This window comes from Ictidomys tridecemlineatus, chromosome 2 (genome assembly GCF_052094955.1).
Source record: "Ictidomys tridecemlineatus isolate mIctTri1 chromosome 2, mIctTri1.hap1, whole genome shotgun sequence".
NCBI lineage: Eukaryota > Metazoa > Chordata > Mammalia > Rodentia > Sciuridae > Ictidomys > Ictidomys tridecemlineatus.
Genome location: NC_135478.1, coordinates 90,563,389 through 90,588,303, shown reverse-complemented (window position 1 = coordinate 90,588,303; position 24,915 = coordinate 90,563,389). Strand labels below are relative to the sequence as shown.

The window sequence follows — 24,915 nt, the reverse complement described above, 5'->3', positions numbered from 1 at the left end:
CCCAGGGACACCTAGTCCTCATCTGGCCACCCAGTACCACCGCCCTTCCTCAAAGTGAGCAGGGGAGTGGGCAAGACTCCCTGGCGTTATTAAGGGAAGAGATACAGCCTAGAACCCTTTCTGTAAAAATAGCCTCCCGGCTCCTCCTGTATGGGTGAGGGAAAGTGCTTAAAATGCTTAGAGGGAATAAACAGCTTTTAATGAAGTTACATTGCCACATAATGGGTATCATAAAATTGCCTTCATAGTACAGGGTCCCAGGATGGCATTTATTATCGACTGTGCCGGAATAGTCTTTGCAGAGCTCCGGCAGCTGCAGAGAGAAGAATGCAAAAGTCTCCTTAAATTACCTGATTGAAATAACCAGTGGAATATTCCGTGGGGCCACCGCGTGCCAGGGAAGCCGCCTTTGGGGTGGTCTGTCAGAGGCGGTTTGCACATTCTGAAGAACACAGGAGTTTCATTGCAGCAAAACAGATGTTCATCTTGTTTCTCCATCGGCTGTTTGATGAGAAATTTATTGCTCTTCCGCTGGGCAGGAGGCCCCTCTCGGCTGTGGAGTCTATTAGACAAGCCAGCAGCTGGCGGGGAGCCAAGGTGAGGCTGTTTTGATGAAACCCATGAAAAGCTTTGGCTTCAAGGCGCCGGTAATAATGCACTGGCTAGACTCTCCTGATTGGGCGATTGATTGGCCTGATTTGATTTATTGATCAATACCCTCAAATTTGGCGTCTGAGAAGCTGCACTAATCTTTAACTGTTGTGAACATCTCTGCCTGCTGGAGAATCAGACCCTGATAAGGAATGTATGAAAGGAATCGGGGCTTATCTTAATCACACACCGGGCCCCAGCGCTGCCCGAGCTGGCGAGGGCCTCCGTGCGCCAGCCCCATCGCCGGGCAGGCCTGCGCAGATCTATAAATTGATGGAATTCAAAGCCTCCAGCATCGATTACCGTTATAACAAACAGTGGTGCACAGAATGTCTGATTATTTTTAGACAAAGATTCTGTTCTCAGCAGCAATTTTGCGAGGCTGTCACTGACTCAGATGTCTGCCGCTGATTGCAATTAGATGCAATACAAAAAAAAATTAAATTCTCCGCATCCTTACTCTTATTTCCAGTTATTAAATCTTTCTCTTTGTTTGCTGTTTCCTCATGATATCTACAGCTGGATGAAATATTTCATTGGCAAGAGAAGTCCTGGGGATCCAGTGGGGCGCCAGTGGCCCACCGCTCACTGGATTATCTCTGACGGGGGCGGGGGGCAGGGGGCGCCTGATCTGGGGGGAGCCCCACGGAGGCGTGGGCGACATCTGCTTAGAAGCAGGCGAGGGGGAGGCTTGATGCAGAAATGTTTCAGGGCAGGCTCAGGGGTTGAGATCCATCTCCAGAGCCCTCCAGACACTTCTGATGTGTTTAGCCTCCCTGTTCCTCGCTCACTGGGCGGCACCTGACTAGGGATGTGTCCCTGTCTTCGGAGCCCAGAAGTGTCTCTGAAGCCACCAGAGCTTAAAGGTTGGCGCCACTTAAAATAATGAATTCCTCCAAACAGAGACCGCACTTGGGACCCCTTCCGCACTAAATCATACCTGAAGAGCAGCTCCAGGTGATCGCGGGTATGAACAAATTAGGCATTCCCTGTTACATGCGGCCCAGCCGCCAGTACCCTGGCGCTGGGCGAGCCCATTCATCATCCTGACGCTCTCCAGTTGATCTGTCTTCTCAGAGCCATTAGCCCCAGCGTCCTTGACGGCAGAACAGCTGTAAACTCGAGACCATCGTGGGGTGGCCGAGACTGACAATTCATTACACAGTTGGAAGGAGAAGAAGGCTCAGGTGACAATGCCAAGGCCTCCTGGTTCCCAGAAGCTGGCTCCGCTTGGAATTGGCAACCGCAGGCTAATTTTAGAATGTTCGTAGTTTGGAATGGAGGAGGAGGGAGTAGCAGCTCTGACTTTGGGGTCAGACGAATGGGCCCTGCAGAAATTGACTGAGCTCAGAACGGCATCGATCACCTCGGCGAATGTGGGCAAGGTCGTCTTTGGGTGGGCCGGGGACGGTGGTCCCAGGGCCAGCCTGAGGCCAGACATTCAAATAACCCCAAAGGTCACTGCAGGGGACTGGTGGAGAAGACTCCACGCTCCCCAGGGCCAGGCAGAGGTCAGGCTTGTTCAGTAACAATCAGAACAACACCTGCTATGTGCTTGCGACCAGCCGCTGCGCTCACCTCCCTCCTCGTACCGTCAGGTTTCCTTAGAGGCTGTAATAATTCTGCCTGTTCGTTAGATACAGAAAGCAATTCTCAGAAGCGTGGAGTGGCATGCCCAAGGTCACACAGCAAGGAAGTGGGGAATCTGGAAGTCAAGTACAGTCTAGGCATTTAGCCCTGGTGGAGAAGGCTCCAGGAATGCAGGCACGGTGCATGAGCCTGCAGTGGGGACCCAGCTGGGCCCCTCCTTAGCTAGGAACTGCAGGCCTGGCCTTCTCCAGGCAGACCTGATTCAGGCCTTGGGGGCTGCGGAGGGAGCTCCAGCTTTGTCCTGGTGGGTGTGGAACTGTGCCCAGGCCCTGATCCCCTCAGGGAGAGCAGCTAGTTTGATGCCACCAGGAGGCTTCCAGACAGGGCCATCTCGGGGTGCATGTGAGGGGTCTGCCACAGGGAGGAGGAAAGCCAGTTCTCCATCAGATGGCTGGATGCTAGACAGCCTTGGGCTTGGGCTCCACAACCTGGTCAGGCTAACCCTGGCTCGAATCCTGGGGTCATTACATAGCTTCTTGTGACTTTGGGCAAATGATTGGACCTGTCTGGGCTTTCCCTGCCTAGGTGACTGTGAGGACCTCAACAGGTCACAGGGACTGGCTCAGAGTGATCCTCAGTCTGGGGCAGTTGAGGCACCCAGCACCCCCTGGTGGACAGTTGTGACTAACGGGCTCATGTGGCTCAAGGAGAATTCTAGGCCAGGGCAAAAAGTGACAGGTGACCTTCTTGAAGTCATAGAGAAGGGATTGGGCAGTGGACATCTTTCTTGTCACCCACGGTCACCCACTCTGGACACCCTTGGGTTATCATATCTTTCTTCCCTTTTCACATTCTTGGTGTCCCAACCTGCTTATAAGACAGGTGGTCTCTTTGTGGCTGTGGGGAGAGGCTGTCACAGGGTTGGTGGGAGCAACCACAGTAGAGTCCCTTTGGGGAGCAAGCTGGTAGCATCTGTCACACTGATGGATGTACCTGTCCTGTGACTGGCCCTGCCTGGTCTGAGAACTTACCTTTTAATCCACCCACATGTGGTCACCAAAATGAATGGCTTGATGCATTGGGGCAGCATCAATAGTAAGAGTCAAGCCTGGCAGAAACCAGTGGCTATGAGTGAGGGATTGTAGATGATCTGCCTGTGGGGGATTTGGAATAACCTGAGTGTCCAGGATGGGGGACTAGGAAATAACCTGGGTGTCCATAAGTAGGGGATTGGAAACCACCTAACTATCCAGGAAGGGCTCTAGAGACATAAAATAAGGTGCATCAACACAGACAACTCTGAAACCATAAAAACAAGGAGATGTTCTCTATGTACTGATAAAAGGAATGGGAAAGATACACCCCATAAACATGGCACTCTGAGAACATGGTAAACATCGCTCTCTAGTAGAACCAGAGAAAGGAAGAACACATGCATGCGCTTGCTTGAATGTGAATGGAATGCCCCTGGGAGGATGAGAGACTGGGGCCCTCTGGAGAAAGAAACTTGGTGTTAACTCCTGTGACTTGCCATGGCAGTACTCACCAGCCGCGTGCACACTTTATCAGTGTAAAGATTTTTGAACACCCAATACGATGGACAGAACTTGGATTCTTGGAGTTGAATGTAGAAGCAGATGTTGGCTCTTACTCACTGGCCGAGTGACCTTAGGTAAGCAATAGCAACTCTCCATCCTCTGTTCTGTCCCCTGTAAAATGGGGACATGGGGCAGTGGCCGAAGTCTCACATTGGCCTTGACTTGCTCTCCCTGCCGTGGTAAGTGGTTGTTGTTACCGAGGGCAAAAGCAGCTCCCGGGTCCCTAAAGGGACCCACATTTGCCTGGAGGGTCCAGCGGTGAATCCTCCCCAGGTGGTCGCAGCCCCTGTGATGAGGCTCAGGCCCCAGCTTGGCCAGGGGGGGCATGGTAAGGGCTCCACAGCGCCCACCTGGCCCCTGCTGACTCCTTGTCTCCTCTCTCCTGTCCTCCCCTCCCCCTTCCTCACCCTCTCTTTGAACTTTTCTTTATTTGCCCTTTGCATCTCTTTTGCTCTGAGTGGTTCTCCTCTTTCTCCTCCCCTCTGTTGCCCTCCCCTAGACCCTTGTCTCAAAGCCTGAGCAGGGGCAGGGGTTTCCTAGAAACTATGACACCAGAGTTGAATTAGTCTTGAGGCATAGTCCAGGAGGGTGCATTCCAGAGACTAGAAGGCATGTGCAAAGGTCCGGTGGCTGATGGGACAGTGGGTTGTATTCCAGCCCCAAACTCCCCCCTGGAGAAGGGAGACTGCTGGGAATGAGCTTTCCGCTGAACGGGATAAGGATGGGAGGACAGAGCTTGGAGCCAGAGTTTCTGGGTCTGCCTTCCAGGCCACCACCTGCCTGCTGTGTGACTTTGTAGGATCTGGCCACCATGAGCCTCTGCTTCCTCTGCAGATAGTGTAAACCTGAGAAGGTCGCTTAGAGGCGTCCACATGGTGATGTGATGTTCATGAACATGCTGAGACCATGCTGGGCTCGGAGCCTGGCTATGCAGGCATTCACCCAGGTTCTGCTCTTTCAAACCTTACTTGTGCTCCCTGCTCCTTGGTGTTCATGCCTCAGGATCTGTCACGCAGCAGCTGGCTCTATTCTGTGAACCCTGCCTTGGGACCCATTCTTTCTTTGCTCCCAACTGCCTCAGGGCCTTTGCTCTTTCCATGCCTGCCGCCCATAGCCACGGGCTTTATTCCCCAACACTTTTTAGGTCTTTCCCCCAAAGTCCTGTTTCCCCGGTCCCCAGCACTGCTGACCCCTTCCCTCTCTGGTTTTTCCCTCTCCCTGTGTCTACACTTAAAAGCTTCATGGTGGCTCCCGTTGCTCTTGGAGTAGAGATCTGGGTAAGGGTTGGAGCACCTTTGAGCCCCCCTAAAAGGAGGCCACCTAGGTGATGGTGCCCAGTTGGTCCTATCTGCACAGGACAGGCTGGCGGGTCAGTCAAGGTCAGTGAGCCAGTCAGAGTCTTCCGGTGGGCTCTGTCCCACAGGGCTCTGGTTGGAAGCAGCTTGTGCTGCCCCCTTGGGGCCTGAGACTGGCCCACCAGCCTGCTTCCTCCCTGTTGACATCCCTCACAGGTGTCCCAGGGCAGGGTTGGTGAAGCGTCCTGTTGCAAGTCACACTCCCTGCTGAGCCTTTTTGGCTGCACTTACAAAGGCTAGAGTCACATCTACCTTCCTCTTGCTAGCACCACAGGCCAAGGCTTAGGCACACACCTCCCTGGTTCCAGAACTCCCCACTACAACGCTGGCTGTCTTGGGGGTTGATTGAAGGGGTGGTACAGGTGTGGCTGAACATGGGGATACAGAACCAGGCAGTGCTCCTTGTTTGCTGTGTGCCCTTAGGCAAATAATTTAACCTCTCTGTGCTAAAGCTAGTTTTCTTGTGTGTAGAGCGGGAATAATGAAATCACTCGATAGGGTTGACGTGAGGAATGATCAAATTAAGCTGCAGAAGGCGCTTGGAAGAGTGCCCGGCACAGACTCGGCGCTCAGTGCGTGTTTGGTAGAGGGAGCCATGTGGTCCCTCCACCAGCCTATGAGGGGTGCCACATGGTGACGTCCAGTCCTTTCCCCTTTCTATCAGCTCGCTGCCCGGTGTGGGCTACAAGGGCAGCTGCTCCATAGCGACCAGTGAAGGTGTTCTTTGAGATGGGTGTGAACTCCTGGACCTTCATCCCTGGTGGACCTCAGTCCACTGGGTCACCATCCTTCCTGGTGCTCAAATCATCTCTCCTCTGGTCCTCAGGAACCCCAGGGGCCATTTCTGCCACATACCCAAAGACGCTTTCACGATCGCCCATCAGATCCCACCACCCTTCACGTCAGCCCGCTGGCCCTGTGGCAGCAGGATTGTGGACCCCTGAGAGTGCCCTCGAGAGGGGCGAAGCCTGAGGCTGAGAAAGAAAACTAATTTGTTGCTAAGTTGGCTCTGGCCCTCCAGGCCAGCTGGCCGTTCCCTAGGGGGCAGCTGGGCCTCTGAGAGCCATTTTCAGTTCCTTTAGGAAGCCCAGGTGGCCCCTGCTTCCTATGGCAGAGGTGGCTTCAGTCCACAAGGGGCTGGGGTGAAGCCCTGAGCAGACATGGCTTCTGGGCACCTGCAAGCCCAGCCTTGGATGAGAGGTTGTCCCTGAGTCACCATGGCTTGCAGCTGGCCTTGCCCGCTCACTTTCCCTTGATTTTCAAAACCTAAAGTGGGCCGCGCAGGCTCTGGCACAGTCACTTAACCAACAGCAGCCAAGTGTCAGGGTGTTCAGGATGCTTTCAAGGACGTCTTTCAGGTCTTGAGGCCACCTCTTGCCTTGTTCCTTCAGTAAGTACTTATGGGACATGCACTTTTCTGAATGGGTGTCACCTCCATCAACATGACACCAGCCCACAGTGCCGCAGCTTGGAAATGAAGAGCAGGTGAGAGATGGAGAAGGGAGGAGATGGAGAGGGGTGAGGAGGTCAGGAGAGCCGGGGCAGGGACCGCCCAAGGAGACAGGCCCCCTGTGTGCCAGGTGCTGTCATAGGCTGGGGACACAAAAGACAGGCATGGACGCTGCTACTGGCATTGAGCAGGGAGGTATCATCTTAACACCCTGCAGAGTGCTGCAAGGGAAGCCCCTGAGGCTCAGAGGAGATGGGAACGGGGCCCTGTGGCATGAAGGCCAAGGACGGCCCAGGGGAGTCCCTGGAAAACTAAGAGAGGAGGGGCGGAGGCAGGGGGACAGCAGGTACAGGGGTCCTGGCAGAGTGGCTGCCCTGCAGATGGCAGGACAGGAGCCACAGAGGGAGGTGGGTCCAGACCACACTCTCTTGCTGGCCCTGGAGAGGACTTGGCTTCCAGCCTCCAGAGCATCAAGATGTTACCCTCTGTCAGGGCCAAGCTGACGGCCTGGGGTGGTGGCGTCTGATGGGCAATTGTGAAAATGTCTTTGGGTGTGTGGCTGAAATGGCCCCTGGGAAGGAGTTGCCGCAGGAAAACTGAAGAGACCACTGCCCAGTCCGGGTGGGCAAGTGACGGCATGGACTCCATTTGTAAACAAAAGGAAAGAGCCGGGGGCCCTCCCTCCATGCCCCAGAAAGTGCGCAGCTCTGAGGCCACAGCTCAGCCAGTGACCACAGTGAACCAACACCAAGATCAAGAAACAACGTCTGGGTATCAGACGTGTGCCTGGTACTCATCCAATCTAGGCCCCAAACAGAACCACAAGCCCGACTTCCGGCTGCACAGCTGCGTTTTGCCCGTGCCTGCCTCCCGTGCGTGGAGTCTTGAGGAGCTGCCCTTTTGCATCTGGCTCCAGCTCAGCCCCGCATCTGTAGGATCCGTCAATATTGCTTCTTGTAGTTCACTCACGCCTGAGGCTACTCGAAGAGGGGTGAACACATCTCAGTTATTTATCCATCTATGTTAATGGCCATTTGGGTTGTTTCCAGGCTGGGCTCTTACGCAGAGTGCTTCCACGAGCTTCCAGACCAGTGTACATACGAATCATGTCGAGAACTTGTTAAAATACAGTCCCAGTGCAGGAGATCTGGGCGGGACCTGAGCTTTTGTGTTTCTCAGCAAGTTCTCGGGTGACTGACCCACAGCTCTGCTTGACGTAATGGTGCGCTGTTCTGGCTGACGTATTTCTCCAGGGTGTGTGTGTGCCCAGGGAGGCATTACTATCTGGCAGCAAGGCATGCGTTTGCTTTCACAGACACCAAGTGCAGTTTTCCCAGATACCAGTAGACACCCCTTCCAGCCAGCTTCCAGCTGCTCCTGGTCCTCGCCAACACTTGGTACTCTCTGCCCTCCGCTGTGGCCATTCTATTGGGCATGTAGTGGCATCTTGTGGTGGCTTAACTTTGCATTTCCCTAGTTCCCTGATGGCCATGAGGCTGCATTTTTTAATAAGTTCCTTATCTGCAGATCCTCTCTTTCGTGGGACCCTGGCCTTATCTGGTGCCCATTTTTCTCTTAAGCTGTCTCTTTTTCTTATTGAATTTTAGGATTTCTTGATTTCTGGAAATTTTAGGATTTCTTGATCAGATACAGTGCATGTCCCTTCTTAAAGGTTTGGAGTGACTGTTCATATCATCCCATGGCCTTGCACTCTTACTTTTTCTGTTCTTTTTCATTCAATTCCTGCTCAGGGTGTGTGGAGGGGGACAAGTGAGTCTAGCCTGCTGTCAAAACCAGCTTGCAGCCTATTACCAGGTCATCCTCTGGCTTCTCTCCACTTACACACCCCGCGTCCTGTGCCTGACCCTCCTAATGGTGCTTCTTCCTGAATTCCCCACCCTCATGCCCATGATCCAAGCTGCTCCAGCCCATGTGTCCATTTACCTTCCTGTCCTGTGTCACTTTCCCATCTCTTGATGATTCTGACTACTCCGTGAGTTCATTTTCCCTGGATGTCCAGCTCAGCAGATCCACAAAGGCAGACCAGAGGTGGTGGTCCCAGCCCGCAGCCGTGAGGGTAAGAGCAAGAGAGGCAGTGGGGAACTGGCCCCGTGTGCGTCTCCTAGAACAGGGGTTAGTTCTTGATAGGACTGAGAACTTCCATGGCTGTGCCCGCTGCCCCAGAGCTGCGTGCCCCCAGCTCTCCATCTGCTGATTGCGTGGAGTCCTGCCACGACCTGACAGCTTGCCAGGTCCTCCTTGCACCCCTCCTAGTCCCTCCTGACCCACTTCATGCGCAGCCAGCAGAGTTGTGAGGGTCTCTAGAGCCCTCTGGGCCCAGCCTTCCTTCTTGCTCACCCTACGCACCAAGAGGGCCCCAGTGCCCCAGGGGACACTTCTCAGTGCTGTCTTTGAGGACAGACAGTGGAGGGGAGTCCTGCAGCCCCCACAGCTGGCCTTGGGTGTTGTTGACAGCAGCACCCTCTGTAGCCGTGGGCAAGAGCTGACCTGCCCAAGCCTCAGTTTCACCTGGGAAACATGGTTCTTGACCCAGAGCTGTTGGAAGTGTTCATGAGAGAAACGTGAAGTGCTGAGAGTCTGACCCACGTGGGCGTCACTCGGCTGTCTGCTGTGATGGTTGTGGCATGTTTCTCTGAGGATGCCCAGTTCTCTCTGTCTCCACTCACACCACGGGGATTCCATCCTGCTTTCCGCACTGGGGCTTTGGACCTGCTGTTCCTATAGCCAGGACTGCTTCCTGTCTCTCTTAATGGGGACATCCCTCTTCATTCATGACCCAAGGCCAGTGCCCTTTACCCTCTTTGGGACACCCCTCCGACATCTCGGCTTAGGCACAGGGGCATGGCTGGTCTCACGATGCAGATGATAGGTATTTATTGAGCACCTCCTGTGTGCAATAAATGCATGGCGACTCTCCACTGACATCCTCACGTCATTTGGTCCCTCCAAGCCCACAAACACCCTAGTGACAGATAGTCATCTGTGTGAAGCCCAGGTTCGGGTTCCATGGCAGGATTGTGGCTGGGAGGACTTGAACCCTCCTGGCTGTGCTCAGAGCCTGGCTCTCCTGCCCCTCCTCGAACCCAGCCCGCTCGGCCGGGCCTTGGGCTACTGACCACTCCTTCCCCCACCAAGAACCCTGAGGAGAACATGTCACAGCCCACATGGGGTCTGACACAGCAGGGCCCAAGAAGCGCCAGTTAAGTCGGCAGCTCTCGGGCAGGGCTGGTCCCCCGGGTATCCCCAAAAGCTAACTATTTTCATAAGAAGACGAAGCTGTGGGCTGGACTGTGGCTCAGCAGTGGAGCGCTTGCCTGGCACACGCGAGGCCCTGGGTTCCAGCCTCAGCGCCATGTGTATATAAATAAATAAATAGATAGATAGATAGATAGATAGATAGATAGATAGATAAATAAATAAAATATCTATTGACAACTAAAAAAATATGTTAAAAATAAAAGACTAAGCTGCTATTTCCCCTTCTCATTCTCTCATGAACGCACAATGGAAGTTTTCAGAAATGCCATTCTGGCTTATGGAACGTATCCTTATGGAGTATATGCTTGTCTCATTGTGCTTTAAAATTTTCTCAGTTTTGATTGTGAACATGGTATACAGCAATTGAAATAATCATAAACAATGCTCTTTGGGGGTCTTCGAACATTTTTAAGTGTTGAAAGTGTTCCAAGATAGAAAGCAATCAGGCAAACCACTCTGTTTGCTAAACGGGAAAGGACGCGTGTGGTGTGTGCGAAGCGGGTTAGACCCAGCCTGTCTTTGTGGGGTGGTGGTTTGGAAGCTGCACCCAGGAGACTGTGAGGGTTCCAGGAGAGTAGGGACCCGAGATTATTCATTCAGACCCTGCCCCCTCGGCCACACTGCAGAGCTGGACAGTACCTCTGAGGGGCCTTTGACCAGGCACACACGTCACCAGCACAGCCCACGGCTGACTGTTCCAAGGTGTTTTCTACAGCAGAACAATTTGAAATAATTAGAACTTTACAAAATGTCTTTAAACACACTGGTCATGGGCATAAGAAAACACTGGTGAAGTGTAATCAGTTATTAGCAGCTGATCAATTATCCCCGTGGATAGCTGTTGAGGGGAGAGAAGCAGCAATAATAAGCCCCTTGATTAACTAATTTGAATATCTTTGGAGAACAAATTCCAAAATTTCTTTCTATTTTCTCCTCAGCTAGGCTATTGTAATGGCTGCACATCTGCTGGGTTCTAAGGATGGAAATGGTAATGAGGGCTCCGCTGTCAACAGGCTCCTTGTTTCGGATGGGTAGGAGGCGTGGGGGTGGCCGCAGGCCTGGCCAGGGACCTCACACTGGCTGGAGGCAGAAGTGGATAGAGGGGCTGGGGGACTCTAAGAAGACATAACCAAGGCCTCTTGGCTTGGCCTCTGCCTCTCAATAAGGTGTCAAGGTCGAGGAATGTCAGGGAAGCTGTTCCTGCAGGCAGAGGGCAGAAGGCACAGGGCAGAGGGCGCAGGCAGTCACGCACCCATCTGAAAAGCAGCACAGATTCTCCTAAAGACCCTCTTGGGCCAGCTGGGCCAGGAACAGTCCTAGAATGGAGCAAAAGCAAGAGAAACCTACATTCTGGGCACCACTCTCCACCTTGGGCTTCTCCACAACTTCTCGAGGTGACAGGTTCATAAAAGACAAGGGGGATGAATCTGGACAGTGTCAAGGGCCCCTCTTCCCCAGGGGCCTCTAATCCCGAGGACCCGTGGCTGCCTGTCTTGCAAGTGCCCTTGTGGTTAAAGCAAGTCCCTGGAGCCACACTCCCTGACTTGCAGCTAGCTCTCCCATCTCAGTTCAGTGACTTTAGGTCAGTGACACAACCTCTCTGTGCTCCATTGTGCTCATCTGTACAAAGCGGGCAATAACTGGGCCCACCTCGGTGGGGTTCTTTCGGGACAGGGCCCTGCACACAGTAAGCACTGTAGAAACACGCCATCAATGTTGCTGTTCTCTCCGCCCCACATAATTAACAGGCTAGACCCAAGTTTGCAAACTGGCAGGCCAGGGTCCAAATCCCCCAATAAATCTGTTTTGTTTGGCACAAATTGCATTGTTAGATTTTTCTCTGAATCAGTTGCCAATGATTAAAATTTGGGAGATTTTCACAGAAATCGTCTGGATTGGGGGCTTTTCTGAAGACTCAGACAGCACCCCCCCACACACACGCTGGGCCCAGAGTCCCGTGTGTTGTCAATCAGCCAAAGCTGAGCAGTACAGTCCCTGCAGGTGGGGCCCTGTCTCCCACTGCCCAGCCCGCCCCAGCCCTTCAGCCCATGACATACCTGCTGGTCCCTGGCTCGAGGTCAGCTGGAGGGGGACCTGATGGGCCCAGAGCCTGTCACATAGAGGGCGCTTAAAGTGTATCTGGACAAGTATCATTCCCATGAGTCTCAATGTAGCAGGCCCATGTCACAAGGACCCTCAGTGCCAAGATGGTCTTGACTGGGGAAGGATGGCAAGTTGTGCCTGAGTTATGTCTTCTTGGGGTCCCCAGTTCCCCTCTCTTCTACCACGCAGCAAACATTAGAAGACAGACCTGTTCTCCTCCAGCTTCCTTCTCCTATCTCCCCGCTGTCCAGGGCTCCCCTCTCCTCTATAGCAGTTCTGCAGACCCACATGCAAGGACATCCAAACGCCCATCCCTGAGCTCCAGAGAAAGCTACCTGTGCCCCACACCACACCAGCAGGACCAGCGGCCACGGGTCCAGTTCATCTCGTGTGGACAAGGCCTATTTCATATTTTGTTAAAAGCTGTTCCCAAAAAAATCATCTGAAACCACCTTTAAAATCCTCTCTCCTCTCCCCTGACTGTTCCATTGCTTAAAAATGGCTTAACCAATTTGGGTTATTTTTAGAAAAATGCCTGGCTTGTTGGCTGACAACCTGTATTCTAAATTTCAACCTGATATGGAAAAGACAGAGTTTATAAACCTCTGGGGGGAAAAAGAAGAAGAAGAAATACATAAAACATCGCTTTAGAATAGAAATCATCTAAAACTGACTGGTGAGTCCTGGCCAGAGGGGCATCACCGGGCACCAGCTGCCAGCTTGGGGTTTCAAGGATATAGAGTGGAATTTGTTCTTCAGGCTCCCACCCGTAGCACTGGGAGAAATGTAGCATCCTGTGGACTGAGAGGGGCAGAGCAGACAGACAGCACAGGTTTGAACCCTGGTTCCATCATGCTGTGTGTCCTTGAGCTGGGGAAGTACCTTTTCTGAACCCTCACAGATTTGCCATTTGTGATATGGAGATGCTAGTGGCAGATGGACGCCCAGCATTGTGGACTATTGTCCTGATGGTGCAGTGCACAACGAGAGCTCTGGAAAGAAAACTTGCACAAGCCTGAGAAGGAGTGGGCGCTGAGAGTCGCTTGCCCTAACTCCCGATTTCTTTTTGGGTAGTTCTGAACAGTGTTATTAAGGTGTAAATCATGCAAAATTCACCTGCTGCACATGGACAGTGCCAGTGTGGTTAGGGTATTTACGGAAACCATCGTCACAGTCCACTTTTGGGGTGTCTCCATCACCCCAAAAGATCTTTTTGTCAATCTACTACAGTTCATTTCCAAACCCACTCCCAGCCCCTGACAGCCACGGGTCTGCTTCCTGTCTCTACAGATTTGCCGTTTCCGGTCATCTCATGCAGATGGACCCTGCAGCCTGTGGCTTCTGAGCCAGTTTCTTCTCTGGGCATCATGCCTCCAAAGCTCACCCGTGTGGCCACAGGGACAGTGTTTTGTGCTTTGTAGTGCTACATACTATTCCAGCGCGTGTGTTGGCCACACTTTGTCTTCTTCTGCAGGTGGACATTCGGGTTGTTTCCACTCCTGGGCCGTCGTGAACGGTGCTGCTGCGAGCATTCCTGTGCAGACCTCTGTACAAACATGTCTCCTTTCTTGTGGGCAGAGGAGTGGAATGGCCTGGTGCTGAGGCAGATTTGTGTTATCTTGTGAAGAAACCGCCACACTGGTTCCCCAGAGGCTGTGCCCTTCCCCACCCCCTGCCCCCCCCGCCCCAGGTTCCCTCCATGTACTCAGCAGTGTCTCCTTGGAGATCTGAGTGTGCGTCTGTGATCCCTGGTTCAGTCAGGGCTAGGATGGGCATTGTGGGAGCCACGGGGACTTAAAGAGATGAACAGCATGTGGGCAGGCACGGGACAAAGCCACACGTCCCTAGATGTCCCAAGACAGTGCTGTTCTGTGGAACTTGAGCAGTCAGCAGTGCATATCTGAACTGTCCAACAGGCTGCCACTAACACTGTACTGTGGCTCGTGTGGCCGAGGGACTGATTTCACGTAAGTTGGTTTGTTCTTTCTTTGAGACACAGTCTCACTGCTGCCCAATCGGGTTTTGAGCTCCTAAGCTCCAGCGATCTCCTGTCTCATCCTCCCTAGGAGCTAGGGCTCTAGGGGTGCCCCACTCCCCAGCTCGCATGGGCTCACTTAGATGTCCTAAATGTCGTTGACCACAGGAGGCTCCTGGCAGCCTTACTGGACAGTGCCATTATGGAAGCTCAAGGTCAGTGCTGGGCATGTTCTGCACCTGCAAGAGTCTCTGCAGATGGGTCAGAGTTCCACTGTCAAATCAGACCAGTGGGACAAATGTGGGCTCTGGGCCACGGAGCTCCATGTGCCCGGGAAGTTGGAGTCTGGACTCTGCTTCAGGGAGGGGCATGCCATGGAGTCATGGGAAGAGCACATGTGGCCCCTGGAACTAGGGGACCCAGGTTCAAGTCTTACTAAGTCTATGATCCAGGAAAAGAGACCTGTCCCCTCTGAGCCTCAGTTTCCTCATCTGAAAAACCAGAAGTAAAAACCTCACTCTTGAAAGACTGCGTTGAGACTGAGGACAATGGCATGTGTTCTCTAGCCCCGGGTTGCTGTGAGGGGCAGAAATGGGACGATTCCCCTCCTGACTGTCATGAAGGGTCTCAGCCACCCCCATAACCAGGGACAGGAGAACAAGAGCAGAAGCGTGGTGCGTGTACTTGGTCATAGTTTTACTGGATATTGGAGCCACCAGCCTTAAGACCCAGAGTCCTGGGGGCGAGCTATCCATTGCTGCGCTCTGGCTGGTGACGCAGGAAAGCCATGTAGAAAAGCAGCTGGACAAAGGGTCTGAGCTGGTGCTGCTGGTGGCCTCAGGAAGCCCAGCAAGGCCTCAGGCAGCAATCTGGCCTCCGGAATGAGAGCAGCAGGACCCTGTCTGGGATGGGGGCGGGCGCCCTAAGGCCTCCGACCAGGTAAGAGGTCAGAGCGCCTTTCAAGTCCAGCTTTACACAGAAGGCAAGGGAAGCTGGAGCAGCATCTCCAGTGTTGACTGGCCTTGGGGAAGGGAAGGGCTTCTAGTTCCTCAGACCGGTGCTGGGGAGAGGATGGCGCTGTCCTCAGGTGCCCACCATGGACTGCCTTGTGTGAGAGCAGAGGCAGCTCCAGGGCTTCTTCATGGCAAGAGCCCCAGTTGGGCTGGAGTGTACTCTTTGTTGGGGCCGGGACCCAAAGGCGAGGTTTGCCTGAGGAAGATGGGCCCCAAAGGGCCTGGCCTCACAGGCTGGTGCTGCTCCCAGGCCCTGAGCATCAGGCTGTGCTAACATCTGGGCCACACTGCCCGCTCCAGGCCTGTTTGGGGGGATACATTGACTCCATCTCGTTCATCCCAAGTTCCCCTCCCTTTTTACATTCCACCTCTCTTGCGCTTTCTTTCTACTTCTGGACCCCTTTTCTGTTTTTACATAATTGTTATTTTTCTTTTATTTGTGTGAGGCGTCTTCTAGTTATCAGAGTCTTTTCGTGTTCATTATTCTCCTTCAATATGTAAAGAAATGCAGTGAGGCAGACATTTATTCAGAATGCCTATTGAGCATCACCCAGGCCTGGAGCCAGAGGTGAACAAAGCCACTGAAAGTCATGCTTTCCTGGAGCTTCTGGGCTTTTGAAAATGGTGATGGATGCTCTGTGGTAAAGAGGAAGGAGCAGGGTGAGTCTGCTTCAGAGCTGGGGGTGGATCCAGAGCAGGGAGGTCCCCCACAGAGGAGGTGCAGAGTTGTGGGGCCAGAGAGGGCCTGCAGGCAGGGGAGCTGCGTGTTCAAATGTCCTGGGGTGGGAAAGAGGCAGCCTCTGGGGAGGCTCAGGAATAGTGGTGACTGGGGTACATGGGGTTGGGGAGAGGGGTCTTCAGTAAGGCTGGAGCTGTGAGCAATGGCCAGACCTGGTGGGTCCCAGCGAGGAGTCTGATTTAATCTAAGACCTAAGCAAATACATCACAGAAGAGTTTCAAGCCAGGGAAAGATGAGCTGATTCACGTCTGAGCAGCTCACTCCCGTCTGCCACTCAAGCTGGGCGCCAAGAGAAGGAGGAGGCCCCGGAAATAGCCTGGGCGGCGGGTGGTGGCAGCTTGGACAAAGGCGGCAGTGGGGCGGTTGTTATTTCTAGACAGTTAGCAGTATTTAAGAGAGTGGCTGGGGTTTGCTTGGTATTACTACTGTCCTCACACTACAGGTGGGGAGACTGAGGCTCAGAGAGGTATAACAACTAGCCTCAGGGTCAGAGCTAGCAGGCGTGGCCCGCGAGATCCAGGCCCAGGTCTGCCCTGCTGCTGGACTCCCAGCGCCCTGCACCCTTCTCCACCTGACTCCTGGGAGGCTCAGCCTGACGTCCAGCCTTCATCGTCCAGCCAAAATGACACCCACAAAGCATTATCCCCATTTTGCAGATCAGGAAACTGAGGCTCAGGCACGAGGATCTCCCAGCTCAAGAGTACCAGAGGCGGGATTTGACCCCAGCCTGCGCTTCTAATCTTTCGTCTGGGTCCAGTGCCAGAAGGCGAAGCTGCCGTGTCCTCCTCTGGGCTCTGGAGGAAGGAAGTAGGTGAGCAGGCAGGAGGAGGAGGGGGCCTGGTCATCAGGCAGGCCTGGGCTTCGCTCAGGTGTCCGTCAGTCAGTTGGTGCAGTAAGGACCCGGCCTGTCCAGACTCCAGGGCATCTGTGTCTGGGTCCCTTTGCAAGTGTGTCTGGGTTTGACCGTGCGTACCTCTGTGTCCATGTGCCAGTGTCTGTTTGTGTATTTCTTGTGTGTGTGTGTGTGTGTGTGTGTGTGTGTCCGCGCGCACGCACGCTGGGCTGGAACCAGGGCCTTGCACATAGTAGGCAGGCCCCATCACCTAGCCCCAGCCCCGGCCCATGTATTTTTGTCCCATGTATTTCTGTCTCGTGTGTATATATATATCTGTGTGTGTGCTCCTGGGTGCATTTACATGTCTGTATATGTATCTTTTTCTTGTATGTGTTTCTGTGCTTGTTCATATGTCTCGTGCTGTCTGCGTGGATGTGTTTGTGTCTCTGGGAGTCTGTGTGTCCATGTGTATTTACGTCTGTGTATGTGTCTGTCTGTACACATCTGTGTGTCCCCGCGCTCGAGGAGAAGGCCCAGGAAGGGTCTCCTGTGGGCTGCTCTCAGATGCTGGGTGTAGCCTTTAGTTCTTAGTCTCCGTGATGGTCACAGGGCATGTTCCCGGTGGCCGGGGCTGGGCCAGCCTTCTGGTATGGAAGCCTCCTGGCATCTGGGGAGGGGGGGCGTTTAGAGGGAGACTCTGGCCGTTGATCCTGGATGTGGCTTTCTGTGGGTCAGGGAGGGCAGCGACGCCCCATCTTTTGGTGAGTCCAGGCCTCACCTTTGAATTGCTCTTCAGGGACACCCCATCCATGGTTGTATCCAGTGTGCCAAAGCAGTGGGGCACACTGGCTCTTGGAGTCTTGTGTAGTTTCAGTAATTAAAGTCGACTGGGTGAAAATTTCATGTTAATGTTGATGATAAACGTTTTAATAAAATAGAGGTAGGTAAAGAAGGATGATTTTTTCTTAAAGAAGCCAGAGTGGGGGTGTAACTTCGTGGTGGGGGTGTAACTCCATGGTGGGGTTTGCTTGGTTCCATCCCCAGCACTGCAGAAAGAAAAGGTCGTCTTTATGCTGGCCTCTCCCACCCCTGCAAGAAGTACACGGGACCCTGGGCAGCTTCAAGGGGTCCTGGCTGTGTTCTGCACGGGCACACCCACTGGACGCCACCTTAGGGAGGTGTGAGGGGAGGCCGGGATGGGGTCTTACCATGGGTGATCTGAAGAGCAGAGTCTAAGGGACTCAGGTGACCCCGCCTGGGTGCTGGGAAATGACTCCTGACCTTGAGGAGAATAATCAGGCCACGTGTGTGATTGTCTGCAGCCAGCTTCAGGTGGGCCCTAGGGTGTCCTTGGGGGTCAGGGACAACAGCGGAATGGGAGGGCACTTCATCTGCCCCCTGGTTCTCTCTTCGTCCTTAGCAGCCCCACTGAATATTTTCCTTTAAAATGGTTCCTGGTGGGCTGGGGTTGTGGCTCTGTGGCAGAGCACTCGCCTAGCACTGCAAGGCCTTGGGTTAGGCATATAGGTAAATAAATAAAGGTCAATCAACAACTAAAATAATGGTTCCTAGTACCAGGTAGGATGGCGCTGATAGTGTGATCCCACAGAATGGGGAGACTGAGGCAGGAGGATTGCAAATGGGAGGCCAGCCTTTCCAACCTGGTGGAGTGGCACCCAGCCAGGCAAGCTCACGACCCCGCTCCACATCCTCCTGTCGGTGCACTTGGGGCTGTGACATGATTCTGGGAGACTTTTTCCCTGGCCACAGAAGGTGTTGTTAGGACCACAGACCTCTGGGAAGATGAGGTGCCATCATTTAATAAGTGCCTAGTCCTGTACTGGGTGAGGGGTCACACTCGTCCTAGCGGGTGCCTGGCATATAGCAGAGGCTCAGTGGGCTGCTGCTGAGTGGATCAGTACTTGACAGACGAAGGCAGGGAGCTGTGGGCCAACTTCTAACTGCCTCAAACACACTAGCCCTAAGAGGGGACCTGAAGGTGTCCCCGTCCCTACCTGGCACCCTCAAAGTAGGGACTCTTTAGTTTTCTTGGTGCTGTGGGGCATTAAATTCTGAGAGTCCCAAAATATAAAGCAGCAATCAAGGGCAGGAGGAGGTGATCTGGGGCGCCCCTGTTCTCAGGGCTTGCTGCAGGAGGGCTAGGCATTTGATTCGTGTTCTGTCTCACGAACAGCCACCTTGCTGGATGTGGTGGCACACTCCTGTAACTCCAGGGACTCAGGAGGCTGAGGCAGGAGGATTACAAGTTCAGAGCCAGCCTCAGCAACCTTGTGAGATCCTCAGCAATTTAATGAGAACCTGTCTATAAAGAAACAACAAAAATAAAGAGTGAGATGGTAAAGCCCCCCTGGGTTCAATCCCCAGCACTGGGGAGGGGAAGGACAGCCACCTCAGGATCCCACCTGCAGGGAATCTGGCACCAAGAGGAGCAACTGCTGAGGGAGTGGGTGGAGACCCAGGGTTGACTGCTCCGTCCTTCATCTGTTGATGCATTCAGCAAGTATTGAGCACCTAGTATACACTGGACATTAAGGATACCCAGTGATCCTCGTTGGGTTGACACTGAGGGAGGGGGCAATAGAAAGAGACCATAAACAAATGGAGGAGTGACTACATAACTGTCAGTGATGATTGCTAGGGAGAAAAGTAAGCAGAAAAAGGGGCCAGGTAAAGTAGAGAGGGGGTGTGCACTCTTTTAAATAGGAGGATGGGACAGGCTTTTTGGAGGCTGGGTTGTAAGAGCTGAGACTCGAAGGTGGGAAGACCCATGTGGAATTCTGAGGGGGTGCATTTCAGGCAGAGGGAAGAGCCAGCGCAAAGGCCCAGGGGCAGTAATGTGCTTGATGTCTTCAAGAACCAGCCAGGACCCCGTGCAAGGGAAGTAAGCAGAGATGACTTGTGGGCTCTTGACTCTAAGGCAGGTGGGAGCCAGGGGAGGATTTTAAGCAGAGAAGGGGCAGGATGTGACAGGTTTAACAGGATCTCTGTGGCTGCCAGGTGGCAAAGGGACTGTGGGAGGGTGATGGCCGCAACAGGAGCCCAGAAAGCAGGTTCCTGTGGTCCCCAAGGGAGCAATATCCAGACCTGGCCCAGGGTAGCAGCAGAAGAGAGGCTTAAAAGTTGTTGGCTGAGGCTGACGTGATCTGCTGATGTGTGTCAGCCTGACATCCAGAGCAGAGTGGACAGCTGCCCCCATGGACCCTGGGGTCTAAGGGCTGGTAGTAGTCCCAGAGCTCCTGATAGTGCCCAGGCCCTCCCACAGCCCACCCCTGTAGGCCACTGGCCTCTCATCCTGCTGGCACCCCCAGTGGAGGCGAGGTAACCCTACCTTATGGTGTCAAAGCCGGGAGCCACAGCCTGTGGAGAGCTAGGCAGCCACTTCAGGCATCCTGCTCTGCCCACATTGGCACTGGGGTTTTCTGAACACGGGGACATGGGAGCGGCTCGGAGCGCCTGAGTGGCTGCAGTGTTAGTCTCCGCTCCCTGAAGGAGGCCCTGGGTCTGTCTCGTCCTTGGCAATGCTGTGGGCACCTGAGAAACCATTGTTGAGTGAGGGGGCGGATGGTGGATAGACAGATGGACCAGGCCCAGCCACCCTCCTAGGTCTTCGGGCCACATGAGCCCTCCCTCGGGATCGAGAAGTTAGGGAAGGCTCCCCTGTCAGTGTCTGAAGAGCTGTTCCAGGAAGCCCAGAAGGGAGAGGCAAATGGCATGAGCAGAGGCCCTGATTCCACTCCCCACGCCCCAGCCGGTAACTAGATGAGTGGCTGTGGGTATCAGGTGTCACATGGCACCTGCATAGGACAGCTCATTTGCTTCCTCAACAGAAGCTTCTGGAGAGTCCACCATGCTCCCAGCACTGCTGGGAGAGCTAAGTAACTTGCATGGGTCAGTCAGCGTGGGCCTGGTGCAGGACAGGTGTGTGGGTAACCCTCCCTGGAAGTGTGCTAAAAAGGTGTCCCGGCACACACCCAAGCCTTGAGGTTGGGATGTGTCCCCTCAATGGGTGTGAACTGTCCGTCACCCACTGCTGGAGAGCAGTGCGGCCAGCTTGGCTGGGAACCCTCTGAAAAGCACCGCCCCTGCCCTGGCCTCAGATAATTGGCCCAATACATCTTGGCTTTGGGAATTTACATACGGCGCCGAGTGATGGATGGCTGTGGTAACCCCGGCTGTCTCTCAGCCTAGCTCAGCTATCCATCTCAGCGGCTGCAGAGCCATCCGTCTTGTCTGTCTCCTTGCTCGTGGCAGGCCAGCATGTGCCCTCCACCCCAGGTCGTCCCCCAGGCCCTCCCAGAGCCACCCTTCGGGCCCCTCTGCAGGCAACACTTGAGCCTGACCCACCACACCTAGAGCCGCGCCTTGCCCTAGACACACCCCAAACCCTGCACAACCCTGAGTGACACTGACCTGAGGTGCAGGTGGACACTTGGCTGCCCCATAGTTCCATCCCACTTCTGCCGCAAGGAGCACCTCGCATTTATTCCCACCAGCATTCACCACAAGTGCTTCTGAACATCTGTCATCACCAGACATTGAACTAGAAACTGAGTTAAGACCAAGTCCCCCGCCTTGAGAGATCAGCATTCCGTTGGAGGTGGCTGTCACTCTGAAGACCCTGGACACCACCTTCTAGGCACCCCACCCATTCAAACTGCCATCCCCACTTCATAGACGCAGAAACAGAGGCTGAGTTGCTGGTCAGGTCACCTCCGCCAACCTTTTACAAAGACAGCAATGCTTCGTTTGCATTCTCCTCTTGTCTTAATGGCCACCATCTGTTTATGCCACAGGATTTCACAGTGACACAGTTTTCTCTTCAAATACAGCTATTTAGGTCTTGGATGAGGTGTCATTATACAAAGGTCAAGAACAGGTGAACCTTAACTGTGATGCTGGGATCAAACACTGGTTACTGTTAGGAACACAGGGAACCTGAGCGTTCCCAGTGTTCCATCTTGAGCTGAGCAGCAGTCACATGGGTGTAAAAATTCATCAAACTTGACATTGAACTCAAAGTTACGCATATCTCAAAAAGAAAACACTAGGACTCAATTTGAAGATAAATATTAAAATGGATAGTAATTCAGGTAGAAAACCATGGCAAAATGTATGCAGAGGGTAGTGCGTCCAAGTTTGGGAACCAAGGTCCTGTGGCCCTTGTATTCCGAGGGTCCCTGCCAGACCCTGTGGGACCTCGGGCTGCCCATGCAGCCACAGAGCGCCTTCCTCCCAGCCCCTGCCTCTTCCTGCACACTTGGTCCTGGGTGTGGCCTGATTCCAGCTTCCTCCCTCTCTCTGCACATTGGCCTGAGCCTCAGCTGCATCTATCATCTGCTTCAAGCTCATTAAAATTATTTCTTTTTAGTTGCAAATGGGCTGTTTATGATGATCATTATTTGAATGGTCTGCGCCGGGCTCCGGGCTGTCTGTCTGCTGCTGATGGCCGGTTAATCAGATGAGTCTCCTCCCAGCCTGGGCCCGGCCCAAAGTCTGGGGCTGTGTTAATCACGGCTCCCCTTGGGCTGGGGGGCGGGGCAGCTGGGAGAGGATCAAGTGCTGCTTGGAGAGGCCCTGCTGGCTGGCCATGTGGCTGTCCGCTCTCATGTCTCTAAAACTCGACTTCAGACCAGGGCTGGTTTGTGTTTATAATAGAATTTTTTTTCTGTTTTCGTTCAAATAAATATAGTGCCATGAGCTTTTTTTATTTTAAGTGTGTTTATTTTAAAAGACTCTTGTCAATCCTGTCGCTGGCCCTCTTGCTTTGTTGATGTGCAGATATCTGTGTCTTCTTAGGGTGGACTAGAGTCGCTCTGCATGGCTTCTCTTGGTATAGTAAGACATGGCAACCTTCTGTCCGACTTCCATTTTTGTTTGGGGTTTTTTGTTTGCTTGGGGTTTTTTTTTTTGGGGGGGGGCCTCTGACCTGTAACGCCCAGAACTCTTGGAATCACTGATCTAGTGGGGTGTTTGGCGAGCTCTTGGCATCTCTAAGATTGCTATATGCCAGCATTTGCTGGACACTTGCAACTGTGTGTGACACTTGCACATTTATATCACATCGTTTAAAACAAGGTCCCTAGTGCCTCCAGCGAATGGAGAAGTGCAACAGAAGAGCAAGGCTTCAAAATCTGCCTTGATGATCCTCCACGCAGGTCTTCCTCACCTCAGTTGTTAGAATTGGCTGTCATGTGTTTCCGAGCCCCCGCTTGAATTGGCTTTCAGGTATGTTAGTTAACATGTGTGTCACATGAATTGGCGTCTGTTCTCCTAGTGTGGTGCCTGGTACGTATAAGTGCTCGACAAGTAGTAGTTGTGATGATGATGATTATTATTTACCATGATTATTATTATTGGTGTTGGTTTTGTTCACCATGGGAATGTGGCGAGAATTCAAGATTGAAGGGTGAATATAGATTAGGCAAAGTTGAGGGAGAATATGTCCATCGTGAATCATTTACTCAAAGGCCAGGGCAGGGGTGCCAGTGTTCCTCTGCCTGGCTTGGGCATGGCAGACACCTGCCTATCAGAGCTGCATCCCCAGCAGCCCTGAAGGCACAGGCAGAAGGAGCCGGACACGATGAATGGACTTACCTGCCCTGAGATTTCCAGGTTTGACGTCTGTGATGAGGACTCTCAGTCCATCCCCAACCAGTTCTGCAGGCTGCTGGGATATGGAGAGGTGCAGTGTCCTCGAGATAAGAAGCTGGTTTTGGACCATGAGATTCCAAAACCAAGAGAGGTAACCCCAGGTCCAGTTGTTTCTCCAGAAGCAGTGTAAAAATAACATCTTTGTCTCTAAAAGAAATGAGAGAAACCCAAGGAAAACCTCTGTGAATGCTCTGCTGCCACTCAAATTGACCATGGTGTTCCAGTCCTTTCTTTCCTGCCAAGTGAGATTCCGTCCACCTGGCTGCACCAACTGTTGGGTTTTGTCAACCTTGATCTCTTGTTACAAACATAGATCTCCCCAGTCACTTGATATTTTGTTTGTGGTCAGCTGTGCTTTCTTTATAGGAAAACTATGATTAGTTTTAAATGATGACAAGCCAGAAGTACACCACCACCCACCCCCACCCACCCCCACCCCCACCCCCCAGCGCCGCCACCCCATGACACCTTGTCTCACCTGGCTCAGAATTTCCCAAGGCTCTGGGCCAAAAGTCACCACCCACGTGTGCCCCGTGTTCCTGCAGGCCTTGGCTCAGCACCTTGGAGAGCTCTGGCCCCAGCCTCCCACCCAATAGCTGCTTTCTGCCCTGGCTTTCCTGTCTAGCCTCACGATTCCCATGGGGCTAGACATTTCCCTGGAATAGAAATTCCTCCCTGGATTTCTTCAAAGGCTCTATGAGCCAGAGACTGTTGCCCCAGGCTGGAATACCAGGTTTATGAAGCTCTGGTGAGCTGCCATGGAGCAGATCCTCCAACTCTCAAACATGATATAAGACAATTACCATGCATTTCGTCTCTTAGAGGGAAAAGGATTTGCAGCGGGTTAATAGTACTTTTATTTCATTATCTAATGGTAAAAGTGTTTCATTGTGTGTGCAAGATGAATGTGTATTAGCGATGACAAATGGGGTCTTTCAACGCGGTGCCGGGCCTCATCATACATATGTTAGATTAAAGAGTTCACCCTGGAAATACACTCCCGCATCTGCGTGTGTGTTTTTAATAAATCTGATTGCAGAAATTTATTGCACCACCGGATTTAGGAAATTATGGGGCTTGATTGCTGCAAATATAATCGGGTGATATATACAGAAATGCTTCTCGAGTTATGGTCCAGAAAAAAAGCCCATCTCAGGCTGGTGCCAGAAAGCAGCAGACCACATAAACAGAGCATTTCTTGAATTATGCAAATGAAATCCATGACAACTCCTGGTGAATTGTGCTCCCCCGTGAAACTGCCACCGTTACAGTGAAGAAAGCTTTGAGAAGGCGATCAAATATACATGTACAGTCGCAGACATCGTCTGTGATGAGCACGAGCCGTGGCGTCTTCCCTACCCTCCCTCCCTCTTGTCCCTCGCTGGTACGTCCAATAAAACCCTGTCTGGCACCTTCGTGGCCCACAGCAGGCGAGGCACCCCCATCCCTCTCTGCTGAATCCAGGAGCTTTGGATGAATTATGTCTTATACTCGTGGTGAACCTTAAATGATTTACTGGAGGGTACACAAAAGGTCAGCGCGCTTCTTATTGGCGCCTTCATTTTTTTCCAAAATCTACTGAAATTAAAAAGCCATCTATATCTTAAGAGGCGTATTTATGAACCTTTAAGTGTAAGTAAGTCATAGTTGGAACC

At 52.9% G+C, this 24,915-nt stretch overlaps 1 protein-coding gene across 14 annotated transcripts in view; it reads left to right on the top strand.

Annotated features, from left to right (window-relative positions):
* Positions 1-24,915, top strand: part of Cux2 (cut like homeobox 2) — a 230,097-nt gene that overhangs the window by 118,785 nt on the left and 86,397 nt on the right. For 3 of the 14 annotated variants that reach the window (XM_078039145.1, XM_078039144.1, XM_078039146.1), the window contains exon 2: positions 16,410-16,564. The exons of 10 other annotated variants lie outside the window; for them this stretch is intronic. The gene's annotated coding sequence lies outside the window, so the exon portion shown is untranslated. Of the gene's footprint in view, positions 1-16,150; positions 16,565-24,915 lie in introns of those variants that run through there. One more of the 14 variants, XM_040289472.2, reaches the window with a different exon arrangement.